The sequence below is a fragment of the Petaurus breviceps genome, unplaced genomic scaffold (assembly GCF_028583685.1).
Source record: "Petaurus breviceps papuanus isolate PSGF00001 unplaced genomic scaffold, PetGlider_PUasm1.0 218, whole genome shotgun sequence".
Classification (NCBI taxonomy): domain Eukaryota; kingdom Metazoa; phylum Chordata; class Mammalia; order Diprotodontia; family Petauridae; genus Petaurus; species Petaurus breviceps.
Window position 1 is genome coordinate 6,394,456 of NW_027185872.1, and position 27,178 is coordinate 6,421,633.

Consider the following 27,178-nt stretch of genomic DNA (forward strand, 5'->3'; position numbering starts at 1 on the left):
GGGCAAGCTGCTAAGATATCTTTTAGCATCACTTTCTTCCCCTCCTAACCCCTACTCTACCCTTCTACTTTGCTATACCCTTGGAAGACTGAACAAGGAGCTTGACAAACCAATTCCCCATATTTACAAGCCTAAGATGATTTTGATACATTCTGCACATACGTAAACTTGCAGTACATTTCTTTCAAGCATACTATAATCCTAAACATTATGGGCATCTCTCAGATGCCCTCCCTCCCTCCCACCACCTATTTCCCAGGGTCTGCCCATTCACCCACCTAGAGACCTGAGTAAGCAATGGAAACCTTAGATTATTCCCTTCCTATGCTGAGTCTCCATTTCCTCATTTGTGAAATAAGGGGGTGGAATCAGACAATCTCTGAAGTCCTTTCCTCCTCTGATGTTCTGTAATTCTGGCAATGAATGAACATTGGTGGCAGGTCTATACTGTTCATCCTTCACTTCCAACATGACCGATGGCATCACAGGTGATGTTTTGACTTGTTTGTGAATTGGATTGAAGTGAGGCAGAGTTGAACAAAGTCATCACCCTCACTCTCTCTTCCAGTGTCTTAGAAGGCCAGTAGCAAGACAAAAGTCACGGCAACTGGCGATGGCCTGGGATACAGTGAACGACCTTTGTGTCTTCCACGTCTGCCCATTCTGCTGGGAGAAGTCTTCATATGCTTGGGGTAGGAATCCTTCTAACTCAGCAATGGGTTTAAGCATGTAGGTTACCCACAATCTGATTTAGTCTGTTTGCCAAGATGACTACAGCTTCTTGGAGCCACAGATGAGAGTTGGGTGAAAGGTAAACACCAAAGGCAGATAAGCAGCCCTGAAAAGGGTTCAGCAAGCCCTCACACAAAAGATACTGATCCTCTCTGAACACCCCATAGCCCCAGGTGTGTGTCATTAGCTGATGCTTATTCTTTGAAAATAGATTCTTGCCCACCTAGTATAGGTTTGAAGACTGGCTGGGGAATGTGTCCTTCCTCTCACCCTCCTCCCATATGGCATCTCTAGGAGAGTGCTTAATTGAGGACGTTGTTGAATTGACACTCAGACCCTAGGATAAACATAGTCACAGGAGCACACACATGCCATCTTTCCCAGAGCTGACTGAGAGACAGGTGGTGCCACTAACCTGCTTTTAACCTTAACTCTAGCCCTAAAAAGTTATAGAATTAAAGATAGTGGTCTTCAAGATGTGGGCTGACCAGAGAAGAGGGCAGAGGACCTGTTGCATCCCTAGCTCTGGTCACTCTGCTGCTTTTCTTTATTTAGCTAATGATAACTTTAAGGTTTGGGCTTCCACATCACACCTTTTATTTGGCTTTCAGTGCATTAACCACACCCAGATCTTTTTCAGACAAACCCCATCATGCCAGTCTTGTATTCATGAAGGTGGATTTTGAAAAATCAGTAGGTTCATGTATGACCAAAGTGAAGCATTTGGAAAATAAAGAAGGAGAGTCTGGAGGCAAATAAATGAGAACAGAACTAGGAACAATCTAAGGGAGTTTGTAAATTTAGGCTCAACATCAGGAAAAGCTTCTTCACAATCAGAGTTATAAATAGTGAGATGGACTGCTTGGGTGGTTATGGCTCCCCCAACTGGAATTTTTCGAGCAAAGGCTAGTCACCACTTGTCAAGGGTGCTATAGATGAGATTCCTGCATGGTGGTGGTTTGGAATCTGAGGTCCTCTCACATCCCTGCCAGCATCTGTGAATTTGTTGGTTTGTTTTAATTATGCTTGTGAGTCTGATATAAAACATAGAGACACAAGAAAGTGAAGTTAGGGAAACATGGTAGAAAACCTTAGTGCCTCAATATTCTCTGATGTGCAACATACACCAGAGAAGATCTGGTTGGTGAGGTTACTTGACATATCACCTTTTCTGAAGGTTCTAATGGGCTCCTGTCCATTGAGAGGGGAGGGGAGGGGAGAACGTCCATCACTGAGAATAGACTGCACTTATACCTCAAAACCCATCTATGGTGCCAATGCTCTGCTTCTCACAGCTCTGAAACAAAGGCAGGAGCTTGCTTCTTTGGCCTCCAACTAAAGAAGACATCAAACATAAGCAGTAGCAAAGTCTCTGAGAACCACTGATGCTTCAGGGTCTTTCATTCCAAGAATAAATAAAGAAATGTCAGGAAAAGGAGGAAGAGGATGCTCAATAAATATTTGATATCCTAGGTTGAAAACTAAGAGAATCAGAAATTCGATCATCATTCCTGCATATTCTGCCCAGCGGTACCTGTTTTCTAGAGTTTGGAGGAGCATAGAAATGACTTCTGCAGCCTCATGCCAGGACCCCAGTAAGCTCCCTTCACTTCCGAAGAGGTTTTTAGTCATAATCTTCTTCAAACCATAATTCACAAGCCTCCACCACAGTGCTATTTTTACCAGTCAGAAGACACACATTTCATAACAAAGGATTTTTAATTAAATAGCAACGTAAGTAAGTTAACCATAGAACATTCCTCACCCACCTTCCTAAACCTTGAACTTGCTCTCCCACAAATGCATACACATGCAATGGGTACAACGGATGTTTATAAGCATCACATGCAAGGAATCTACATACAGGGACCCTATGGGCATTTACACATGAAGGGATAGACATGTAGGCAACACAAGGCACATGGATGGTCACACCATGCTTCTGATTGAAGAGCTGGCCATGACTCCTATGGGAGTCATCATGCTGCTTTTTGTTGGACCTACTCCCTGCCAGCCCTGACTTCAAGGCCAGTTACACACACACACACACACACACACACACACACACACACACACACCATGCCATACTGCCCCTGATTAAAGCTGTTGTCATTAATATTGTCCTTAGTCTTCTGAAGAGTTTTGAAGAGATGCCCTTTGGCTGCTTCTAGCCCCAAACTCTAGGCTCTGCTTTGAAATCTTGGCAATTCATAAGGCAAGACTGGAAGGTGCTCATCTATGAGTCAAGACACATCTATGTGTCAAGTTGTATGAATGCCAGGGCACAGGGTAGAGTCTGGAACTCTAGTTTTCTGTCAGTAGACTGTCTCCATCCATCATGCATCTGGAAGAAAGCTGTGTTCTCATGTAAGCTGTTACAGAAAAAAACCAGAGTTGGGACACAAATCCTCAAAGATAAAGAAAGAAGGTAATGCTGCTCTTCAGGTTGTACTGTCTTCGATGGGGAGGCTGTGGCCCTGATACTGTACCAGAGGCCAATCAAGCAGCTGTCTCACAGAGCCCAGAGCAAGACTGCGGGACAGGAGGGGCTCAGGTAAACTTTGTGAAAGACAAGGGACAAGAGGACCCATAGCGCTTGAGGGAATGGAAGTCATTCTTTTTGTAAGAGGAAGATTTGCTCTGCACTTTGGTGCAGTGAGATGCAATGGTCTTGTGTGGAGTCCACTGTATTTCCTGATTGGACAAGTTGGTCTGGAGTGTGGGCACTTCCCCCCAGACAGAGAGAACAAGGTAGCCTAGCCACCCAGGAGGCAAGAGGGGGCCTGTATTAGAAGTGGGGGGAAGACAATGAAGAGGTCTTCCCCCTCCGTCTTTCCATTAGTCTCCACTGATCTCTGTGCTGCCCTTCTGCCCAGAAAGCCAGACCTTACCTGCCGCACAAATGGACCTCAGGTTGACCCTGGTTGCAGGACTCGGAGATCCAGAAGCTCTTGGTTCAGACTAACAAATTTCAGCCTATGTGGGTTGTTCTCTCTACCTGTCTGTGCCACAAGAGCCAGTGGACACATGGGAGGCCTTGAGCCAGCTGCCCTTCTCCCTACCTGTTGGCTGAGCCAAAATGTCACTGACAAATATGCTTAGAAGGGAAGAGGACAAACCCCCCCAAGCAGGTAGGTGTCAGCTGAGAAAGGTGTGAGCCCCCTGTGTGGCCCTGAATCGTGGAGCCAATCAGTCTAAAGCCTGGGGAGCTCAGCTGAGGAGGCGGCGGCAGTGTGCCGTCAGGGTGGCAGATGGCAGGCAGGAGGGGGTGGTGAGCAATTCCTAGTAAACAAATTCTTTATCATTGATGGGTCGTGGGGAGAGTGGAGACTGTCTCCAAGGCTGCCAGGGACACAGCCAGAGCAGACAGAAGGAGAGACCGGCAGTCACTGAAGATGGGGAGTCGGAAAAAATACAGAGATGACCCCCAGACACAGGAACCTTTCATGTGATTCTTTCTTAAAATGTACTCCACTAGCGGCAGACAGAATGTGAGTGAGAACAGCCATCAGGGAGCTGGACAGGCTTTGGAACCCTCAGGCTGGTGACGCCTGGAGAGGGGCACTTTGGGCACCCCTTGATTAGAGGTGTGGGATTCACTCAAAGAGCTAGTCCAGTCACATCTCCTTCCCACCACTGGAGACTTCCTTCTGGAGCCTCCATTTGGGGGATGGGCACAGCTTGGTCACTTCTTTCCCCTTCCAGCCAGCCTGGACTTCTGACTCTTGAGATTTTGCCATCATGTCCCTGCATGTTACCTTCCCCAATTCAACTGTGTCACCTTCCCCATTAGAATATAAGCTCCTTGAGGGCAGGGGCCATCTTTCTTCTTAAGCGTATTTAAGTGTGTACTTAGCACAGGGTTTGGCACATAGGAAGTGTTTAATAAAATGCTTGTTGCCTGCCTGTCATCAAGGTAGAGCCCCCAGTCTAAGGCAATGATGCCAAGATTCTCTGTGCTGGACTGGGTTCATTTTAGGCGGACTTGGTTAAGCTGGTGAGGATCCAGCAGAGGGCATCCAGGATGAGAAAGAGTCTTCAATTCATACCGTATGAAGACTGTTTAAAGGAACTTCATTCATTCATTCATTTACCAAACATTTATTAAATTCCTACTCTAAGCCAGGCACTGCATTAGGTACTGGAGTAACAAAGACAAAATAGACCCTTCCTTCAAGAAGTCTGCATCCTATTAGAGGGAAATGATGTAGGAGCCACACAAAATGACCAAGACTTTCTGAGGCTGAGTCACTCACGGATAGGGGATGTTGGGGCTGAGCACTTCAGCTAAGCCTGGAAGGAAGCTGGGGTGGTAAGAAGCAGCAGATGTGAGAGAAAGGATCATGTGGTCTAGCCTCGGAGAGATGGGAGCTGAGCTGGGCATGTTTGAGCAAGGTAAGGAAAGCCTGGGGGCGGCGGGAGGAAGGGGGAAATATTGGCCAGTGTTTTATGTGAGTAACAGCGGCCTGGGAGAGGACCGCCCGCTGGGGACGCTGTGGAAAGTGTTCTTGGTCAGGTACTCATGAGATAAGGATACATTCAGTCCAACGAACAGGCACCAAGTGCTCTCAATGGGCGCAGGCCCATCGCTAGGTGCCGAGAAGGCCGACTTGTGACATGTGCTTATGCAGGTGAAATCTCGGAGCCTCATTGGCTACTGTCTTGCTCCTGTTGGTGGCTCTGCCATACCCTGGAGCGAGGGACAAACAGCTGGAGGTGCTCATCGGCTAACTGGGGCTTATGCTCCTTGAACGGAATGATCCTTGTGCCATGCTCTTACTGAGCCAGCGAACTCCTCTCCAGCCCCGGATCTCCGCTGTCAAACAGGGTCAATCGTCAGCCTCCTCTTTATCCCCTTGACTGTTTGGTCCTGGCAGGGCAGTTTTATTACCTCACAGGAAAGAGGGTGCTAAACGGTGAAGAATCACAGAATGGTCACGATCATTTGGAAGGTTAGTGTTCAGACCTTGTTAAGACGTCTGGAAGAAGGCTTCTCACTCCCAGCTTACAATTCACCCTCACTCAGTGCAGCCCAATCAATGCCAAGCGGGCTCCTTTGTTCCCAGCGGTTTCTCTCTTTCTCCAGGTGACTCCCTCTAGGCCAGTCTTTGGCTGCCACTGTTGCCATAGCAACCACTCGAGTTGCTGATACTCTGGTTCCTGGATCTCACAAAGCTGGGTACCAAAGGAAAGAAGACACAAAAGAAAGCAGCCCCATCCTGGGCACAGGTTTGCTTCAGAGGCAATGTACTCATGGAAAAAAAGGAAGGGCATTCCCAACTGTGGGAAGGGGTAACTGTTTACACACACCCTCTGGAGCTCAGAGACCAGCAGGAAAAGGTCCTTAGCCCAAGAGGCCGACAGAAGAGATTCCTGCACGTTGGTGTCCTCTCATACCCTGGCCAGCCATCCACCCAAGCCATGTCCTCATCTGCCTGCCTTGGCACCCATAGCTGAGCCTTTCTACCCACCCAGTCCAAACCTCCCCTCTGTGGTTGCCTCTCTCCTACATGGTTAGTTTTCTTAACAGTGGGTCAGAACCTTCATAGCCAACATGGACCTTTATTTGTCTTGACTCTGTTTGTTGATTACAATAACTTTATTAATTAATGATTACAACGTTTTAGTGGAGAGAGAGGTGAAAGGGAGAGGAAAAAACATGTTGTTAATTGAAAAAATGAGCTGAAAATGTGTCACAGAAAATAAACTCCTTGAAGGCAGAGTCAGTTTCCTTTAAAAAAAAAATGCATCCCCAGCACTTGGCACAAAGCTTGGCACATATTCAGCACAAAACATAAAAGTTTTCTTTCCCTCCTTCATCTTTCTTTATCAAGCCTAACCCGTTCACTTACATGGTGAAAAAGCTAAAGTCCCACACATAGGAGGTGAATAGGAAGAAACAGAGACCACTTCTTCCCCTCTTGAAGCTTCCTTCATACAAAGCACAGGAGGGATTCAGCATCAGGGATGTTTGTGGAAGACGAGCTGGCTGGCTGGCTGGCTGAGCCCCATAGCCTTTGACTTGGGGAAGTTTCACAACAGAGCCAGACAGACCAAATGAGCAAAAAGCAAGTTCTCCCGGTTCAGAGCACTGCACTCACACCAGTGAAGGCTTCGGAGCCTACGTAAGGCACCCAGGCACAAGGGAGCAAAGGGGCCCACGTCACCCAAAGGGGACGCTGACACTGCCCCTCAGGGGCCAGGAGGACAGGAAGAAGCTTTCTCCATCATAGGCTGCCTGGGGCACCCCAAGTTCTTCACCACCCTTCTTAGCCACCCGGATTTCATACTTCCACCTCAAGGCAGCTAGCTCACTTCTGCACAGTGCCCATGGCCTTTGAGAGATCTGGAAAGCCAAGCCTAGACTCCTCTTTCCTTCAGGCATTCCAGGCTGAGAGGAAACAAGGAATGACAATTTCCAAGCCCCATCTCAGGCTCCATGAGTGGTATCCAGTTCCCAACAGCAGGGTAGAAATGCCCACTTGGGGTATCTATGTACAAGTGGGGCTTGGCAAGGGTGCAGAGGTCAAGGCCATGGACAGGAGAATCCCTCTAAGGCACCAGGAAATCCAGGGCTATCTCTTCCAGTGAGAATGAATTGAAGAAGGGCAGCCTGGAGGGAGAGAGACCACCCAGGGGTCTACTACCCAAGGTCAGAAAGACACTGGTGAAAGGCTACGACCTAAAGTAACATCAGTAAAATGAGGAAGGAAGGGATGAATTCCAGGGACAGTCTGAAAAATGAGTCACTTATTCCCTTGTGCCCTTGGGCTAGTCAAGCCTCAATTTCCCCATGTGTGAAATGAGGGTCTTGGACTAGATGACTCCAAGGTCCCTTTCAGCTCAAGATCTTTGTCCTATGACTCAACAAATTATGTAGAGGGAGATGAGAGAGAAGTCGTTGTTTTAAAGAGAGATTTCAAGGCTAGAAATGGGAGATGCTTCCTGCTTTGAACAGAAATGGAAAGTGTCATGAATGGACATGGTCCAATCCAGAGATAGAACCAGAGAAGGGCTGTGTTTCTACTGCTGCCTAAAGGTGACTGTGTCACCCCTCAGGTCACAGAAGGGTCTCTAAATAGACAATGACTGACTTGCCTGTTGATTGAGGTGATTCTGTCTTATTGGAGAGAGAGATAGTAGCAGGGCAGACAGAATTCCCAAAGCCTTGCTGAGAAAGCTAGGAATCCCATAGACACAGCTCAAGTCACTAGAAATCTTCACCTCTGATAACATCTTCCCCTCTTCTTTTGAATCATGAGCTGATTACTGCATGGGTAAATGAGTCTTAGGCATGAATTGATTAATCACAATTAATCAAAATTATTAGAGGGCAATTGGGCAGTGAGCATTTGCATCAGCAAGAAAGTTTCCAAAGCCATTTGTCATGGGAAAGAAGAAATGTTCCAACGAGAGAGGCATTGATTTGCCCCCTCCCTCACTCCCCTGCCCGGCCTCAGAGGGGCATGTCTCCTTGGAGATCAGACGGGGGCGCTGTCCACTCTCATCTTGATTTTCCCCTCAACCAGTCTTAGCCCAGTACCTGGCACATAGTGCCCAATAAAGGTTTGTTGACTGACTAGCTATAGGTTTTTTTTTTAAATCTGCCACCTAATGATTGACCTGAAACTCCATACATCATGGCCAAAGGCTAGTTATGTGGACTGAGAAATGCATTGAGGAAAGCTTGGGTGGGAGCCGCAGGGGACAAGCTCTGCCCTCCACACCCAGATGGCAGCATCTCTTATCCCAGTCCTTTCCTCTATTACTTCCTCCACCCTGATCTTCATTACCCAGGGTTTGGCCTCTCCTGGCAGCCTCCATTAGCCTCCCTTTGTGCAGTCTCTCTCCATTCACACCCATCCTTCCACTTTGGCCAGATTATTTCTCCACTCAAAATCATCCAAAAAGAGCTGCCTGTCAGGTACACAAGCAAGTCCAGACTCCTCCCCTACAGTCTGGTGTCCCTCCTGTCCCCCCACCCAGGTTCTAAGTGCATCCCATACAACCTCGTGTGTTCTAAGCTCCAGTTGGATCCCTGCGCTTTGAATTCTTCAGGCCCTTGCAAGGTTCTGGCTAAATGCAAGCACTCCCAGTAGAAATGTCCCCTTCTTCCTCCATGCGATCCACATGTTCCGGTCCTGCAGGATGGCTCTTAAAAACTCTACAATGTACAAAATTGGATTGACCATGCTGTCCCATAGCCACTTGCCATGTGGTGAGCTCAACAAGGCCAAGAGTGTCCTGTGTTCATGGCATTTCCCCCAATACCTAACAGGAAATGGATGGGAGGACATAGGACAGGCCTCAGTGGGCATGCAGTCCAACCCCCTCCCCACCTGATGTCTCAGACAAGTGGTCATCCAGCCTTTGTTCACAGACTGTCAGAGAGAGGGAGAAGATTGGTCCCACCCCAGTGTATAACACTGAGGGGGGGTGACCTGGTTCTCACATACAAGTGTTGGCCGGGGCTAAAGGCCAAGGAGAATGCCAGACCTGGAGAAGGCTTTCCTGCCCTCCCAACCTACCTTGAATTTATTCTGAATAGATTTTGTGTGTAAGTGTATAGAGTGTCATCCCCAACAGAATGTCCACTCCCTGAGGGCAGGCTCCATGTCATGATTGCTTTGTCTCCCCAGTGTCTGGTGCTGACTGATTGGTCACTTGATGTCTTCACAAAGCCTCCTCCCGGTTTGGTCACCATCTACAGAACAGGCCAGAGACCTGCACTGTGCAGGTCTCCCAGCCAGAGCCTCTGACACACCTGCAGGACACACTCCTCCAGAAGGGACCCCAGACCTTATAGGTTCTTGCCCCTGCCAGGTCTCTATCAGCTTCCTTTTCAATGTCTACATCCTCTGAGTCTCCAACCTTGAAGCTTCTGCAGATGACAAGTCTGTATTGGTCATTGGGAACATCACCCAGAGGATTCATCTTCTTGTTCTCGCCTCCCAGAGTGTTCTCTCATGCCAGTCAATACCCCCAAAGGAGTCAAAAACTAGATATGAGGACAACAGATTGGAAAGGCTCACTGGACCGCAGTGCTGCCTGGATTCAGTGCTTCCAGAAAGTGAATTGTTGGAATAAGGGTTTATTCCCTCCAGCAGTCTCCATTTCCCCCTCCCACCACCTGGGCTTCCCTGTATGATCATAGCTGTGGCTCAAATCCAATTAAGTGCATTCTGGCTCCAGACTATTTAAGGATAAGCTCATGGTAAAAGGAAGGTTGTGGTACCCAGCCCAAGCTCCAGCATGGTCAGAATTGGGAGATGCATTTGTCGGTGGAGCCTCTCCCCAAAGGAAAGAGGCCACAAGGACCATTGCAGCTCCAGAAGGATGGGGAGAATTCACATTCCTTTTGTCCAAATCCTCCCATTTTATGTCTCAGAGGAAGAAAGGGAAGATCAACTAGGCAGGACAAATGGAAATTCTTGGATTCGCACAGCAGAAAATTCCCCCTGGTGGAAAGTGCAAATGGCTACAATAAATCTTCATTTACATTGGTGGGACATTTCAGGGCAAGCAGATGCTTCATTTTCCTCAAACTACAGCATTGGAACGGCCTACAAGCCAACGGCCAGGGAAAAAACGAAAGCAGTAATTGACTGTTGTCCAAGCCGGGCGGGCCATGGGGACTCAGGCTATGGAAGGAAGGAAGTTTGAACATGAAAGTGAGACTGGATACATCACGCAATGCATTGAATGGATAGGAGTGTGGGGAACAAAGGGGGATGTAGTGAGATCCCTCTTCCCGAACCCAGGCAGAAAGCCCACCCAGGGGTGCTCTCCACTTACATGGGGAGGCCAGATCAGCCTACCAGACAGGAGCAGGGCACAGCCACCATCATAACTGGAACAATAGCCAGTCAGAAAAGCAAAATAGCGCCCCCCCAAGATAAGAGATGTAGACAGAGGAACGCCCCCTTATTTTGGCTCTGTTCCCTTCAGGCTCAAACTCTAATGCTAACTTTATTCTGCAGGAGGCATTTTCTGGTCCCTTGCCCTCCATCCCTGACCGCCCCCCCCAGCCAAGGTCGCTTTTGTCTGTTTTGTGTTTGTGCTTGTTTATGCCTGTGGTGACTCCCCCAGCTGAACGTAAGCTTCTCGAGGTCAGGCAGAGCTTCAGATTTGTCTTTGGAGCCTGGCCCACAGCATTTCATGAATATTTTTGGATTGATTGATAGGACCAACGGAACAGAGCGGAATAGGAGAATAAAATCAGCCCAGTTGTTCTGGATCAGCACGAAGGAAAACATTTCTGTAACTAAGCCCTTGCCCACTTGCCACAAAAACTGTGCCAAAACTTCCATACCTGCCCTTCTCCAACTGAAGATTTCCCCTCCGATGTTACTGGGAAAATAGAGGCTGGTCCCCATGAGCTCTGTCTTCTCTTCATCTCAAAACCCTTGGCATTGTCTCCTCTCCCTTCCTCTTTTCCCTAGAATCTGACAGAGGGTCAGTCCTTCTCTGTGCCAAGGCTACTCCTTGCCAGCTTGGAGCCCACCCCAGCCTCCCTCATCTCTCTGGTATCTCCAGCCAACCAATCAGCAAAGAGTTATGAAATACAGCTAGGTTCCAGGTATGTGCAATGAGTACAAATAAAAAGAATGAAGTGATTCCTACTTGTAAGGAGCTTGCGATCCAATGGAGACACAATGAAGACCTGGAAAAATGAATACAACAGAGGCATCTGGTGGTGAAGTGTAGAGACTGGCCCTGGAGCCGGGAGGCCTGCAGCACAGATCCAGCCTCAGACACTTACTCGCTGTGGGGCCCTGGGCCAGTCACTTAACCCCAACTGCCTCCAAAATAAATAAATACATACACATAAAATTAAATACATACATATTCTACCTGGATATGGATATAGGGGGGAGAGAGAGACAGAGAAAGACAGAGAGAGACACAGAGAAAGAGAGACATAGCAATTAAAGGTGAGGCAGTTTGGGATCGATCTTGTTATTGCAAACTGTTAAAGCACACAGAGTCGCAACCTTATCAGACACAATGTCATCTGGGAGCAGGAAAGAATAATACCAAAGAACAGAGACCTATGTTCATGGCAGGGAGAGAGGCTCTGGGTAAGGGCAGGCTCTGGGCCTCTCTCCCACCTGTAGGGAGCCCCAGCAATTCATCCTCTTTGCTCAAAGGTCCAACGTGTAGGATGAAGAAATCCCCTTGGCTGATCAGAGCCTTGGGATGGTTTGCAATCCCACTCAGCCTCCAAGCCGCCTTCTTCACACATGGTCATCAGACTGGCATCAGCTGCACATGCTGGAAAGTCCCCATGGGGGCTTCATCAGGCAGAGAAGTCTGTATGTGCCCATGAAGACTGGGCTCCCACTGGCCAACCCCAGCCACCCCATTATATCTTATCTGTCCAACCTGGTGCTCCCCACTGGGCCCCATCCTTCTCGACTTCTGTGCAGCACTGGACCCTGTGCCCCCACCTCCCCTCCCACATACACTCTCTTTGCTGAGTTTCCTGGCACACCTGGCACACCTCCTGGCTGTCTGACTATTCCTTCTAGGCATCCTTCGCTGGTTCCTCCCTAGCTGCTGGTGCTGTCCAAGGTTCTGCTCCGGGCTTCTTCTCATCAGCTCCCATGGCTTTCATCATCTCTGCAGATTATTAACATTATCCCCAGCTCCTCAGTCTTCCTCGACCCACTCAGCCAATCAGTTTCAAGATGACGATGTTACCGCCTGCCATCTTTACCAAATGTCCCCTCCTCTGCACTCACATGGGGACCAGCTAGCTCAGGCCTTCCTTACCTCTTAGCTGGCCTATTTCCTCTCCAATCTATTCTCCACTCAGCTGCTAAAATGATTTTCCTAAAGTGTGGATCTGGCCATATTGTTCCCCTACTCAACAAAGTCCAGTGGCTCCCTAATGTCTGTGGATAAATGGAAGTGTCTGGTTAGCATTTCCAGGCCTTCACAGCCTGGCCCCAAACTGCCTTTCCCCTATCTGCCCCTGCCACACTGACCTCGCACTGCCCCATGCATCTCTTGCCTCTGGGCCTTTGTCCTATGCCTGGGACGTGTCCCCTTCTTACCTCCACCTCACAGAATCCCTCACTTTCTTCAAGACACAGCTCAAGATGCCCTTTTCTAAATGAATTTCTTGCTGCCTCCCTCGGCTGACAGCCCTCTCTCCTCTCCCCTTAAATGGCTTGGCATTAATTCTGCACTCTTGTTTCTATGTTGTTGCGTGTGTGTGTTGTGTCCCTCAGTAAAGTATAAATTCCTTGAGATCAGGGAATGGTGAACTTTTTCGTTTTTGTATTCTCAGCACTCCCACAGTGTCTGGCACATACTAGGAACTTACCAAATGTTTCTTCATTGACATGAATTCAAGAGATCGGTGAAGGGGGGCACAATCATCTCATTGGCCCTTTGGCTTACCTTTCAGCAGACAGACTGGGCATGACTTTCCATGACTCGTTAGGTTTTCCTTAAATGATGAGACTAGACTATGGAGAGGAAAAAATGAGACAACCCCAAAGATCTGAGACCAAGAATAAAGAAAGTGCTTTCTCGTTGCTGCCATGGTCTCTCTTTAAGGGTGGTGACTCTCAGCGGCCCACTCCTAGTCCAGAGATACAGCTATAGGGTCCTTGGGAGGGTTTCCTGAGCCTCATAAGACAAGAAAGGAAAATCACTGAGGTGTCCAACCAGCATCACCTCCAGGTTTCCCTCCTGCCCAAGATCCCTGCACACAGGCATGTTCTTGTGACCCAACGTAGCCAGGCTTTCAGCACAGATGCCCGGGTTTGGGCTCTGGCTCAGGAGCCTCCTAGGCATCATCGATGCTCTGGGGCAGAGATGCCTCTGGCATCCACTTGGCACCTGGGTGGAGACACCACTGGGTCTTAGCCTGGTTTTCCTGTTTCTACTTCTTACTGCTGCCCCTGCGACTGGCATTCTGCCTGCTCCCCACCTCTCTTTCATAGAGCCAGGGCTGTTTCTTGCCTGTCTCCCTTCTCACCAAGGCCAACAAGGAAAAAAAGGGACACAATCTAAGAACATCCTCCCATCCCTATGCCCAGGTCCTTCTATTTAGAAGATCCACAGGGCAGAGGCAGTAGGTGCTTCAGACAAAACCCCTCCTGTGTTGATGGTATGGAGGGTGGCAAAGCCTAGGAGACAAGGGATCTGGCTCCATGATCCCATGGGACACCACCACCCCCACCTCTGAGTGCCAGAGGAGCTCTAGAAACTGCATCTTAAGTCTTCTCATGTATGCCAAGCACACGGCCTGCCCCTGTGTTTACTTGGCACTCCACGTGCCATTGGACTGGAAGGCTCTTGGGAATATGGGAGAACCGATTTACATGTGTCCTAATTTCAGCCAGAATTCTCCACTTTCTGGGAAGCAATAACAACTTCAAATACTTTCTGAGCCCCTGAATGTAACTGGAGCATGCCCAGACTGTCCCAGTGCCTAGAGTTGTCTCCTCTATTGCACTGCCCGGCTATTGAGCGGAAATATTGACTCTGGGTGGTCTGCGTTCATTCATCTCAGTGTCGGTGGTGTTGATTGACTGGCTGAGCCAAGTCTTCCCCCCTAAGTGGTGAGATGTCTTGACACTTAACCAGGTGAAAGCAATCCATCCTAATCACAGGCTTTAGTGTTAATCGACCAGTCAATCCCAGGCCAAGCCCTTGGCTAGTCACACAGGGATCCTGTTTAGATAGACTGGGGAAATGTGGTCACATCCCCTTAGGGATCCTCTACAAATCATCACGTTGGTTCAGAACCAGAGTCATCAGAGAGCTTGGGCCAAGTGTGGTGTTCTAGTAACAATCCTTAATGAGGAGTTATCTGAGGAAAAGGGGAGGAAGGAGAGGCCTTGGATTTGACCTTGGCCTGTATCTCCTTCTCCATTCCTCTTCTGGCTGGAGGAGGGCCTGGCAAGATTGGGGGAGGAGGGCCTAGGGATATTAGACTTCCTGTCTCTCCGACGGTGTCTGTCAGACATCCCTGGATCAGGGGGCAACAGTGGCTACTTCAAGAGCCAAGAACAGACTAGAGATAGATCTGAAGCTCCCTAAGGGGCCCAGTCGAACAAAACAGAGAACAAATACACCATATCTGAGGGGAGCTTCTTGAGAATTCCATGAAGTGAAGAAAAGGCTTTCTTGTGCAGGGGACACAGTTAGCCCTGTATCATACATGCTTTCTAAGCTGGAGCCCTCTCTCCTCTAGACTCTGCACATACATGTGAGAAGGTTTCACAGACTTTTAGGGAGATGTTTTGTACTCACTGTCCTTACTTTGCTGCCTAAGTACCTTGGCTGACTATATTGATTCTCATCTGATAATATTGGAAAGAATACCCCAGTGGGGGCTCACACAAATAGCAGAAGAGAATGTCCCCCTTGAGGACTCAGGGAACTATGAGAGGGATTTGCAGGCTTGCTTTAAGACCTAAGGCTCGTCTGTGAGAGAGGAACTTGGGACATTCGTCCTGAACACCTGTATAGCCTGCATCTCTCTGGGCTGGTAGAACGTAAGCACTAAAAGGAAAGGGCCTATTTCGCATTTGCCCTGGTGTGCCTGGGACAGTGCCTGGCTTGTTGATCGACTGAGAAGACATTAAAACACTTCAGAATGCCTTTTCACCATCTGTATAATGGGATCATTGTTTCAGAAGGAGAAGAGAGAGGTGACACAGCCCAACCTTCTCCTTTCATAGGTGTGGAAACTGAGACCCAGAGAGTTTGAATGGCTTGCCCAGGATGACACAGTTGGCAGACGACCAGGGTGGGCACTTAAACCTAATTTTTCCTGCCTCCGAGGCCCATATCCGTTAGTCAAAACACGTCCTGGTGTCTCCGTGATGGGCCAGTCTCTCTGCTCATGCAGGCAGTGAATGGGCCCCAGAACAGAGCTGCGGCTCATGCTCTGTGCCCTGCAGGAGGGGACAAGGCTTTCTGCTTTCAGAGAAGCCCCCAGACCTGTGAAAGGGACTGGATTTGCTTCAGCTTAAGTAAGAATCTGGCCCTCAGGGCTCTCTTTGGCCAGAAATCTCTCAGTTCAAGTGCGGACACAGTCATCATGGAGCAGGCTGTGCATTTTCTCGCCTCCTTCCGCTCCATCCCCTGAATTTTTTTTTAAATTTTCCAAAAACGATTTTGGCAGTGGCCCTGCTGAGTCTCATCACCCGCCTGAACATTTAACTGGAAACCTGCTCCAGCCAGGCTCGACCCCCTGCTTCATTTTCATAATAGTCCGAGTCTGGCCAGGGGGACTTTGTGAAATAAGCCGTTAGCAGCCAGCAGGAGGCATTTCTCTGGCTACATTGCTATGCAAAAATTAGACACGAGGATACTCCTCCCTGACCAGTGCAATCAGGCAGTGATTTAAAGATTGTTTTAAACCCATTAACTTTGCATAAATAGGACAAATTTGTCAAAAAGTAAGAAAAATTCTTTTGGAAAATTTTCTGATTTCATCAAGTTACTTACAATGGAAAAAAATGCATTATAGATTAGAAGGTAGTGAAAATTCAAGAAAAAGAACTGTACCTTGTAATTCATTCCTGCTTCTCTAGCTCCCAATCTTCTCTCAAGGTCAACCTGGGATGAAATTGTGTGTATCCCCCCATTGATCCCCTCCCCCAGTCTCCTAACTACCTTTCTATAGGCCTGCCCTGTCCCCACAGCCAACCTGCAATTCTGTCTTATTTTCCAGATATTTTTTTTTCTCAGAGTACCTTTCAGGTTCTCTCAGAGTCATAACTCACCATTTGGGGGTCTGAGTCAAGCAACACAAAATGTGTTCTGAAATCAACTTTGTCACTTGTGATATGAAAATAATACAAAGGAACATGGAGACAAATACAACTGAACTGGAAGCAGAATTAGTTACCTAAATGACTGAGCCAGTGTCTAAGATCTATCTGAGATCTTCCTGCTTGAGCTACATTTTTGTACCTTCTAAATTCCAGTGCCCTGGGACCAAGTCCCTATCTCCCTACCCTAGTTATACTTCAAAACCAACCTGTATCACCACCACCCCTCCCCAGGGTCCTTTAGAATTTTGGCATCTCAAAGTCAGAAGGAATCTAGATACCTTTTAGTTCAGCCTGAACATGATTAAGAATCCTCTATAAAATATACCCAAGAAATGATCACCCAGAGGTGATCTGAAGACTTCTGCACTGAAATGCTAAATAATCTGATTAATCCACCCTATGCTACAGTGTCACCAGGCACCATTGCCTATCCCAGGTGAAAACATTTCCATTGAACCCAGAATCTTTCTGAAGTTCAATATGTTATCTGAAAGAAGTGGTTTTAATGGTCATCATTGTTCATCATTTCCCATCTGGCTGCTTTCCTGGACTGAATCACCTCAAGAAATGCAACATTTGCAAGATGAAATCACCTCAGACACCCCTCAGCTTGTTTTCTGCCCCCCCAGCCCCCACCCCAAAGGGCTTTTCACTGTTCCACTCCCTTGATTCTGGAGGCTTCAGCACATGCCCATTTCTCCTTGGACAGGAGTCAGAGGATCGTTAGATCCTCAAATTTCACCAGAAAGGAAACAGGGTCAGAAAGAGAAGCAGCCTGGGCAATCAGTGTGAGGGCAGATTTTGAACCCAAGTCCTCTGACTCTGAATCCTTTGTTCTCTGAGCTCCTCAACAGCACCTGCCCAGGATGATGAGGTTAATACCATCAAAGGTAGCATTTCAATACAAATCCTGGGATAGCTCGCCAAAGATTTCCCTTTTCAATCTAATCTAGAGCCAGCTGCAGACACAGGAGCTTCCCAATCTCGATTGCTAAAAACATTTTCTCCAACAAATCTAAATCCATATTGAGCAAGAGAGCACATATATAGTACTCTTTACCCCCGAAAGCACCAGAGAAGTGCTTGCTACTATTATTATTGGCCCTCCAGGCTCCCTCCACACCTCTCCCAGAGCACAAACATGCCACCTGCCAAGTACACTGCATATTGGAGGCTCACAACCTGCCCCCACCCCCGAACTGAGAACTAGTAGTATTATGAGAACTGTTCTGGACACGAGGAAGCCAGAGCCTGGTGACTCAACCGTGGTCACATAACCACTAAATAAATGCCCAAGGTGAGAATAGAGCCCAGGTTTTTCAGACTCCAAGTCCAAGGCTTTCTCCACGATGCCAAGCTGCCCTCAGGTTACTTAGACCTGGCACATGAGCTGGTATCATGCCTTTAAGGGCTGCACCCTCATCATTCAGCTTCTACCTTTCATCTTATTACCAACATGTCCAAACCTGCCATAGTCCTCACAGGCAAAGTCTTTGTCCCCAAGCCTAGCCCCTGGTTGCAAAGAGGGTCTTGCCCAGAGACCCCAAGTCTTAGGTCATATAGCATGGGCCTTATCAGAAGGGCATGAGGTTCCTGTCATGGGAGGTCTTTAAGCAAAGGGCGGAGGACCTTTGTCAAGTGTCTGCACCAGGGTCTGAAGTTCATAGTCAGGTTGTGTCTACGTGACTGATGTCAAACTAGGCTTAACCTTTTCATAACCAGCAAAAGAGCCCCTCCTGCTGGTGATCTCCACAGTGGACAAGCGCCTTCTCTCCTGACCCTATATGATCTACATTTATGTAAATGTACACTGGGGCGTGAGGACTCCTCTCACAGAAGGCCCTCCCGACCTTGACTCCCATTGGTCTCAGGACCCCTGACTAACTTTTGTAATGCCTCTCTCATCTTTAGAGAGTTCTGGCAAAGCTGCTCACCTGACTAGGGCCTCTGCTCCCTCTCCCCACCATTGCAGACTGTCTGGTGAAACAAAGTGGCATGAAAACCCAATCTCATATTCATTCTTCATTAGCAAGTTGATTTTCTTTTTGAAAGCTTTCATTGCTCCCCAAGTCATAATTTTTGAAGTGATTCATACTCTTCCCTGACACAAACCTCTCAGGGAACCAATAACTTATTGTTTTCTACCAACTCCAGGCAATCGATAAGGCTGTGTAATTGTGTCTTTAACTAAAACATATCCAGAAGTAAAACGATTCCCCTGTTGTAATTTAACATCTTCTCCTTGAGTCATAGAATGCTCTCCATTCCTCAGTTCCATGTCCTTGGTAAAGGGAGTTGAGTCAGAGGCCAAGGCAACTGTGACAAAGTGATAGTGTCATATACCCTTTAATCCAGCAATACCACTGCTAGGTCTGTATCCCAAAGAGATCAAAGAAAAGGAAAAAGGAGGGCAGCTGGGGGCTCAGTGAATAGAGGACCAGCCCTGGAGTCAGGAGGACCTGAGTTCAAATCTGGCCTCAGACACTTAAGACAAAAAACTGGTCGTGTGACCTCAGGCAAGTCACTTAACCCCAGCTGCCCTCCAAAAAAAAAATCAAAGGAAAAAGGACCCACATGTACAAAAATAGTTATATCAGCTTTTGGTGGTGACAAACACCTTCTCAATGAGAGGGAAAATGAGGGAAGGGAGAGAATTTGGAACTCAAAGGTTAAAAAATAAATATTAAAACCTGGAGAGACTTATATAAATTGATGCTGAGTGAGGAGAGCAGAACCAGGAGAACTTCATACACAATTACAGACACATCATATGTGTGATGACTGACTTAGATAGACTGGGCTCTTCTCAGTATTGCAAGGTTATAAGACAACTCCAAAAGACTCATCATGGAAAGGGACATCCACATCCAGAGAAAAGAAGTACAAAGTCTGAATGCAGATTAAAGCAAACTCCTTGCTCTCTCTTTTTTGTGTTGTTTTTTTTTCCTTCTTTCTCATTGTTCACTCCATTGGTTATACATCTTCTTTACAACCTGACTAATATTTAATGCAAAGGTATTTGTAGAACCTATATTGGATCTCGTGCCGCCATGGGGGAGAAAATTTGGAACTCAAAGGATTGTGGAATTGAATGGTGTAAACTAAAATTGAATAAATATTTTTTAAATTAAAAATATATATTAAAAACTTTTCATTTGTATGTAATTGAGAGATAAAATTTCAAAAGAAAGGGGCAGCCAGGTGGCTCAGCGAGTAAGAGCACCGGCTCCAGTGTCGGGATGACCTGGATCAAGTCCGGGCTCAGATACTCAGCACCACACCCAGAAATAACTGGCCGTGTAACCTTGAACAAGTTACTTAACCCCAATTGCTTTAAAAAAATTTTCAAAAGAAATTTAAAAATAATGGAATGATTTAATAAATTAATAAAATATTTGATATATTTCCACCCCCACCCCCAAAAAAAGTGTCTTCCATTGACTCCTTGTTGAGTCTTTATGATAACTAAATGTTTCACTGTGTGGTGGGATATCTTTTCAGTTGAGGTGGAAGCCAAAGGCTCAGGCAGTTTCACCATTTTGATTCAATGCACCTGTTGGTCAAATCCAACAGCTCACTCCCCATCAGCTGATGGATTACATCCAATTGGCTGGTTAGGGGATCTCTGGTGGAAGGGGATCATTATTGAAGCCACCCCCAACTGTCCATCACCCATTCTCTAGCACCGGATAGAGAGGGATTTCCAACAGCCGCCTTCCCTGACTGCCCAGCTGCTAGTGCCTTCCTCTCCAAGGTCACAGGGCACCTACTTCATGCCTATATGCCTATATGCATGCATGTTGTCTCCTCTGTTTGGATGTAAGCCCCTGTAATGGAAATGAAAATTTAAAGATCTTCCCTGCCCCTAGGCTAAAGTGCACCTGGAGCCTGGGGTGGGAGGCTTGTTTTTCAGTAGATACTTCTTGATTGGCCAGTGGGTCCAGAAGGTTGTTACATTCTCTGAGCCAGAAGAAGGCTATATAAGCCCTGATGTGTAGCTTTGTTTTGGGGGCTCACTTTGAGAAGTGTTCTGTGATTTGATCTGAATTCTGGGAAACCGTTGTTGAGAGCCCCCCGGCTTTGAAAAAACCCAGATGTTGAAAGCCAGATGTTGACTGGGTATGGATGTAATGGTTGGACAATTTGGAAATCTGTCTACTTGATCTGTTTCTGTCTTGATAATTCTGTCTGTGTATTCTGAAGTTCAGGGTGCTGACCTTTTTCCCCTGAACTAGGTAAACGATACATGTTTGACTGATTAAAGTAAGCTTGTTAACCCGTTTTGAGTTGCTTTCCTTTATCAAAGCAGATCCAAGAACCTGTGGTGGCAGCAAACCCTGAGGATGCTCGGGGTGCTTGCTGCTACAGCCCCTTGAAGAAAGAAATTGTTTCATTATTTTGCCTTTGTATCTCCAGTGCTAAGCACAAAGCCTGGCACTTACTAGAGTTAAAGAAACACTTACTGATTGATTAATTGGCAAGGCTGTGACTTAATTAGTCCCCAGTCCCCAGGACCCCAGAGATGCAGATCACAGCCCCTCCATTTCTTGGAAGACCATCTCAAAGACATGCTATGGCCATAAGATTTGGGTCCCAAAACAATCCCAGTGCAAGCAATATGGGCCATGTGGTACAGTACTGTGTTTAAGATCTGAGTACCTACAGCTGACCCCCGGCTTTGCTATCAGAGTGACCCTAGGCAAGTCACCTGACCTCTCTGAGCCCTGGTTTCCTCCTCCTTGAGATGAGGGGGTTGGACTCCATGGTCACCGAGGTCCCTCATCTAGGACCCCATCCTGTGAGCCTCCCAAGTGTATAATGAGGGAGGGATGGTTAGTTAGACAGCAGTTCATATGAAGCCATGGGTCTTCGTGAATTGAGAACACAAGGTGAGTCAGTGTGAGTGTACAACAGAGGCCCAGGAAGCTCATGATATTTCAGGCAATCTTCAGAGGGGACAAAGAGGTCAGAGTCCCACTTTCCCCTACCCTGGTAGAACTTTGTTCTTCAGTCATCGGAGTCACATAAAACTTTTTGTAACCCCATTTGAGGTTTTCTTGGCAAAGACACTGGAGTGGTTCACCATTTCCTTCTCCAGTTCATTTTACAGATGAGGAAACTGAGGCAAACAGGGTGAAGTGACTTGCCCAGGGCCCCACAGCGGGGAAGTGTCTGAGGCCAGACCCACAGAGCTACACTCTCAAGCTGCTTTGGGTAGAACACATATGGACTACTGTATTTGTTGACTTCTGGGCCCCCCATTTTAAGAAGGACGCTGACATGTTGGGAAGGATGCAGAGAGAGTGGCCATGAAATGAAAGCTTGGGGTCATTCCCCATGATGACAAGCTAAAGCAAAGTGCATCCTGCACCTGCAGGGAGAAGACTGTTTTCAAGGATCTGAAGGGTTCTCATGCTGGTGTCAGACGAGTTGTATTCTCTTTGACCTAAGAGGGCAACTGTTAGAGATGGCACAGTGACTGATTCAGGCCCAATGGAAGAAAGTTTCCAGTCAATCAGAGCTACTGAGACAAAGGGATGGGCTTCCTGGGAAGGCGGGCTCCAGTTTAAGGAAGTCCTTCAGCGCCTGTCAGGAATGCGGACAGGAAACCTTCTCTGGGTCAGGGTTGAACCAAAGTACCTGAGCCCTTTCAAAACCCACATTCTGTGAAGCGCTTGGCCCCGCTAACAAGTCATCTCTGTGAGGGCATGGCCTAGATTCTTTAACTCTCCTAGCCTAGGTGTAAATAAATTTCTTTTCCCTTTACTTTAGCTGAAACCAAGTCAGAATTTTTGAGAAGGCACTTCTCTAGAGAAAGAGAGCAAACAAAAAGCAAAGAAGCAAAAAGTTGGAGGGGACCTTGGAGCTCTCGATGTCCAACCCTTTCATTGTACAGAGGGGAAGCCAAGACCCATGGGGGAGGGGGCTGACCTGGCTCTAGTCCTGCCTCTGGACATTGGCAGACCCAGAACCAGAATCCAGTTCTCTCAGCTCTGAGCTCATTGCTTTTCCCATCATGAAGCTTAGGAAGAGACAGGATCTGTAGCACACAGTGTCATACCCATGGGGACTCAAGATCAACTTGACAGGAGGCCTAGCTTTGGCACCTGCCCCCCTTCCCATTCTTCACCTTTACCCTTCGAGGCAGTCATGGAAAGCTTGCTTATTCCGCTGCACTTGCTGGCCAGCCTCTCTAGTGGCCATGCAGCATCCATGGAGAGAATCTGGGCTGCCCTCTCTTCTGTTTGGAGGGCATGTGCCCCTTGTCAGTTCTGCTCCCTGAGTTCGTGTCTTCACTCCGCAGGCAGCTGTGGCATGCCCCATCAATGGGCACCCCCGGTGCCAACCCCTTCCTTTCTCAGAGGCAAAGCACATGCCTTTGGTTACTCTTTTCCCTCAGTCAGTGCATCTTCTCCATGCACCTAGAAGTCTCTAACTCTCCATCTGTTTGTCCTTTTCCAGCCTTAGGTTATGAACTCTACCCTTCAGGTTGTCTCTGATAGCACACGTAAGCCATGACATCAACCCTCCACTTACATGGATTGGTCTGATTTGGCAGGAGATCTTCCCACCCCCAAGTCACTCTCTTTGGTTCACTGTGCTCTTCCCCAATGAAATAGTTGTAAAGCACTTTCAATGCCTGGCACATAGTAGGTTCTTCCCTTTCCCATTCAGATATCACACTGGAAAAATTTCAGAATATATCCTAAGTTCACATATGTGTGGACAACATTGTGCCCACATTCTACATAAGCATTTGAGTGAATGATATACATAGCAAATCTGGGATAGCCTTTATTCCACCCCACAAAAATATGGAAAATGTAAAGGGCTCACAGAAGCTCATACATAATTGCAGAAAATATAAAAAGATCATAAACAATGACAGCCCGGGCACATGTACAACCAGAATTCCAGGGGAAAAAAAAAAATGAAATGAGTTTTATTTAACAAAGAGCTAAAAAATTACTTTAAAAATCAAATAAGGATACTAGAAGAAAAATGGAAAAAGAAATGAGAATTGTGAAAGAAAGATTTGGAAAGAGAGAGGCAGGGGAAGAAGGACTGGGGTTGGGATGGTGACATGCAGGCTTTCCAAATCACTGGGATGTGAAGGGGAGGACCATGCATGAGAATGATTCTCCTGGAATGGAGAGACCACTTTTCTCTCCTAAAGTAAATGGAGACTGACCTGGAGATGAGCATGAGGTGGGAGACCCTCCCACAAAACTCTTCCCTTATACTGGCCATTGAGGTAGAGATAGGGAACATAACACCCCTCCCCCAAATACATACACAGAAGTACACAAAATATATCGGAAGTAAATCCCGCCCCAAATGGAGGAGAGGAAAGGACATTAACAATGGGGGAATCAGGACAGATCTCCAGAAGAAAGCTGAGCCTGGAAGGGAGAGAAAGCCAGAAATAGAGCATAGCCGGGACAAAGGTACAACATCAAGAGAAGGGGATGCACATCCAAGGAACAAAGTAATCAGGCAGGTGAAAGCATTGATTGTGTGATGGGAACAATGAATATGCAATGAGTCTGGAAAGGTCAGCTGGGGCCACCATGTAGTGAAGGGCTTTAAAGACAACCAAAGGAGTTTGTATTTGATGTTTGAGGGAAGAAAGGGCCACTGAAGCTTCTCGAGCAGGAAAGGAACATGGTCAGTGCTTCTGTCATCTCTGAAATAAGGGATCTGAGCCTTACAGTCTTTCCCATTACTAGATGCTATTGTAAGTGGGTGTATTAGTGTTGCCCAGGTAGTTTGTGTCTGGCTAGATGTGACTTACAGAGAGGCAAGCATAGAGATTTCTAGAGCCTTCTCCATCCACCTTTATCCAAGGGAGACTGATCCTTATCATCAGGGGAAACAAGAGATCAGAGCCATGGGGCTGCCCACTCTGCTTTCCTCATAGAGGAAATACTAGGCTAGAATTCTGTCTTTCCTCTCCCCTTAAATACTACTTGCATAGGGGAAATAACATTAAGGTTCAAGCTAAGTTCCTGATGTCTGTTCCTCAACAGGGAAGATGTGGCCCATGCTATATATCCAAGATCTGACTCTCTTCCCACCAAAAGCCAGTTACATGAAGACCACACATAACAAACAATAAATAAACCCATTTGTGCAAACCAATAGCAATCAGAAATCAAAGAAGTTATACAGATGGGAGTATTCCAGACAATACACAAAGTGAATGAGTCATACCACCAGCTGTGAGATATTTGAGAGAGACAGAAAAGAGGGAGGGAAAGAGACAGACACAGACAGACTGACAGAGAGGAAAGAGGGAGACAGAGAGAGAGAGACAGAGAGAGAGGGAGAGAGACAGACACAGACTGACAGAGAGGAAAGAGGGAGACAGAGAGAGAGACAGAGACAGAGAGAGAGACAGAGAGAGACAGAGAGAGAGAATGTGTGTCCAAGTTTTCCACCAAGGGGAAATTCCCTAAAGTCTCTGATGAGATATAGACAGCTCCTCTATGTCAGCTTCTTTTCTTTCCCTTCAGAGATCTCTTCCTAAAGAGAATATGGATTGGTGGGTTTTCTTTCTCAAAGGTGGAAATGAGATCAAGACCTTTCTTTTCTGAAGCTCTCACCAGCACTGCCCACCCCTCATGCATCTGCAAAGCCTTGAGTAATCATTTTCCATCACTGGAGAGAGTCTTATGCCAAAGGGCTTTGAGGTCTTCCTTATACTAGAAAACTATTTTTTGCTGATTCTTTAATACATGGGAGAGAAGCAAATATACTGTCTATTTATACCTATAGTCTTAAAGTAATGGTGAAGGGTTAAAGGCCAATGTGTCCAATATTCTGACCTCAGCTACAATTCACAACAAAAATTATGCCAAAAGGAAATAGACTTCACTATCCCTTCCTATTTCCTCAGTTGGAATCCCAAAAGTAATTTCAGAATGAGAAGGGACCGTAGTCTCCACTACAACACCCCTGGCAAGCAGGTCATCCAGACTTTCTCCCAGTGAGGAGGAGCCCACTCTTTCCCAAGGCATTCCATTCCACTTTTGGACAGTTCCAATGGTAGAGAGTCTTCTTGAACTCCCTACCTGAAACTGTTTACTAAAACATTGTTTTACCTTTTGTACTGAGGGGAGAACCAAGAACTGACCTGAAGGACAGTAGAAAACACTGTGATCAAAAGGGAAAGACTGCCTAAGAGAAAGCAGCTTGTCTCTCACTTTATCTCCAGCAACAGAATTAAAATCAGCCGAAGTTTATAAGATGTTCATAAAGAGCGGAGATGGTTAAGGTCTCATGTAGTGCTGCTGTTAATGGGCATATTTCATCATTCCAGGAAAAGAAAGCGCTGGGTGGTTACATTAGGATTTGTGACCTAAATTGTGGAAAGAAAAGTTTTCTTAATTTGCTTTAAAATGCTAATGGTAGCTAAGGACTGTTGGGCTCATAGAAGTTTATCTGAAGCAATTAAACCCAAAACTCCTGGTGGTGCCTTCCATGTACAAGGTCTAGCCTACATTGCCCTGCACTGTTAAGATATTGAAAGTAAAAGAAAAAAAAACAAAAAAAAAAACATGCCATTGCCTTAACCTTCTGTTTAATGTCGCCGATACCCTGAGAATGCCTACACGGCCCTGCATACAAACAGCCCCAGTAATCTTCAGGGAGCAAGGATGCCAAACAACCCACTGGATATATGAATGCAAATAAAACATCTGGATTACCAGGGCTGGGGTTTTTTAAGTCTCTATTTTCAAACTGCATGAATAGTCAAGTAACATTTTAACTCCCTGGGATTGTGGCTGGCCCAGATAAAGAAATCTGATTGTCAAAAAGAAAAAGCAAAGGAAGCTGCTCTCCTCCAAAGCCATCACTCATCACCTAGGGTTTTTGTCAATGTGAAGAGAGGGCATTCTGGGAAATATGTCTGCATCAGCAATGAGGATGGGTAGCTCTCCACTGATTGGTCCCTGATGAATGCTTAGGGGCTCTTGAAGCTTTTGAATCCTTGGCCCCAAATGCATTTATACAAACTCCAGCCACGGAGTGGGCAACTCGACCCAGAACTGGGCTCTAACAAGAACTGACAGAAAGAGCAGTAGAGGCTGCTGCAGATCCCCTGAAGTCTCTCTTTCTCCTGGTCGGCTCCATAAGCTCAGCCTGCATGTTGACAGCAGACAACAAAAACCTCAATGTTATCTTTTATGACAGGCCACACAACGCGATAAAGAGGAAGGGATTGGGACTGAATAAAAAGATGGTCTAAAATCCACAGGACAATCAACAGCGACAGCTCAGGGCCCTCTCTGCTTCCTCTCTTTCTAACATCTATTTCATGCCAGCTCATTTAAACAGGCGGTAAGCCCTATTGACAAGAGTGAAGGCTAAATGAATGAAAGCAAAGTGGGAAATCTCATTAAGCACTGCCAGCAGCTTTGAACCATTATACATTTCCCAACATGGCGCCCAATAATCCAATAAGGATATTATGTTTCCAATAAGGCAGTCCAGTATATCTCATTGCAACTAATTAAAAAAGTAGATTAACGGAGTACAAGTGCTTTTGTATCAGGAAAAATGAACTCGGGGACAAATGTAAATAAGTGACCTTAACCACCAAGAAAGGGACTGACAAGCCATTTGTCCATCTGTCAGAA

The 27,178-nt window shown here is 46.8% G+C and overlaps 1 long non-coding RNA gene across 1 annotated transcript in view; it reads left to right on the top strand.

Annotated features, from left to right (window-relative positions):
• The first annotated feature begins 20,542 nt into the window (after window positions 1-20,542).
• LOC138166011 (uncharacterized) overlaps window positions 20,543-27,178 on the top strand; it is a 233,810-nt gene continuing 227,174 nt past the window's right edge. Inside the window, exon 1 of the long non-coding RNA XR_011169519.1 lies at window positions 20,543-20,597. This is a non-coding gene — a long non-coding RNA (uncharacterized lncRNA). The remainder of the gene's footprint in view (window positions 20,598-27,178) is intronic.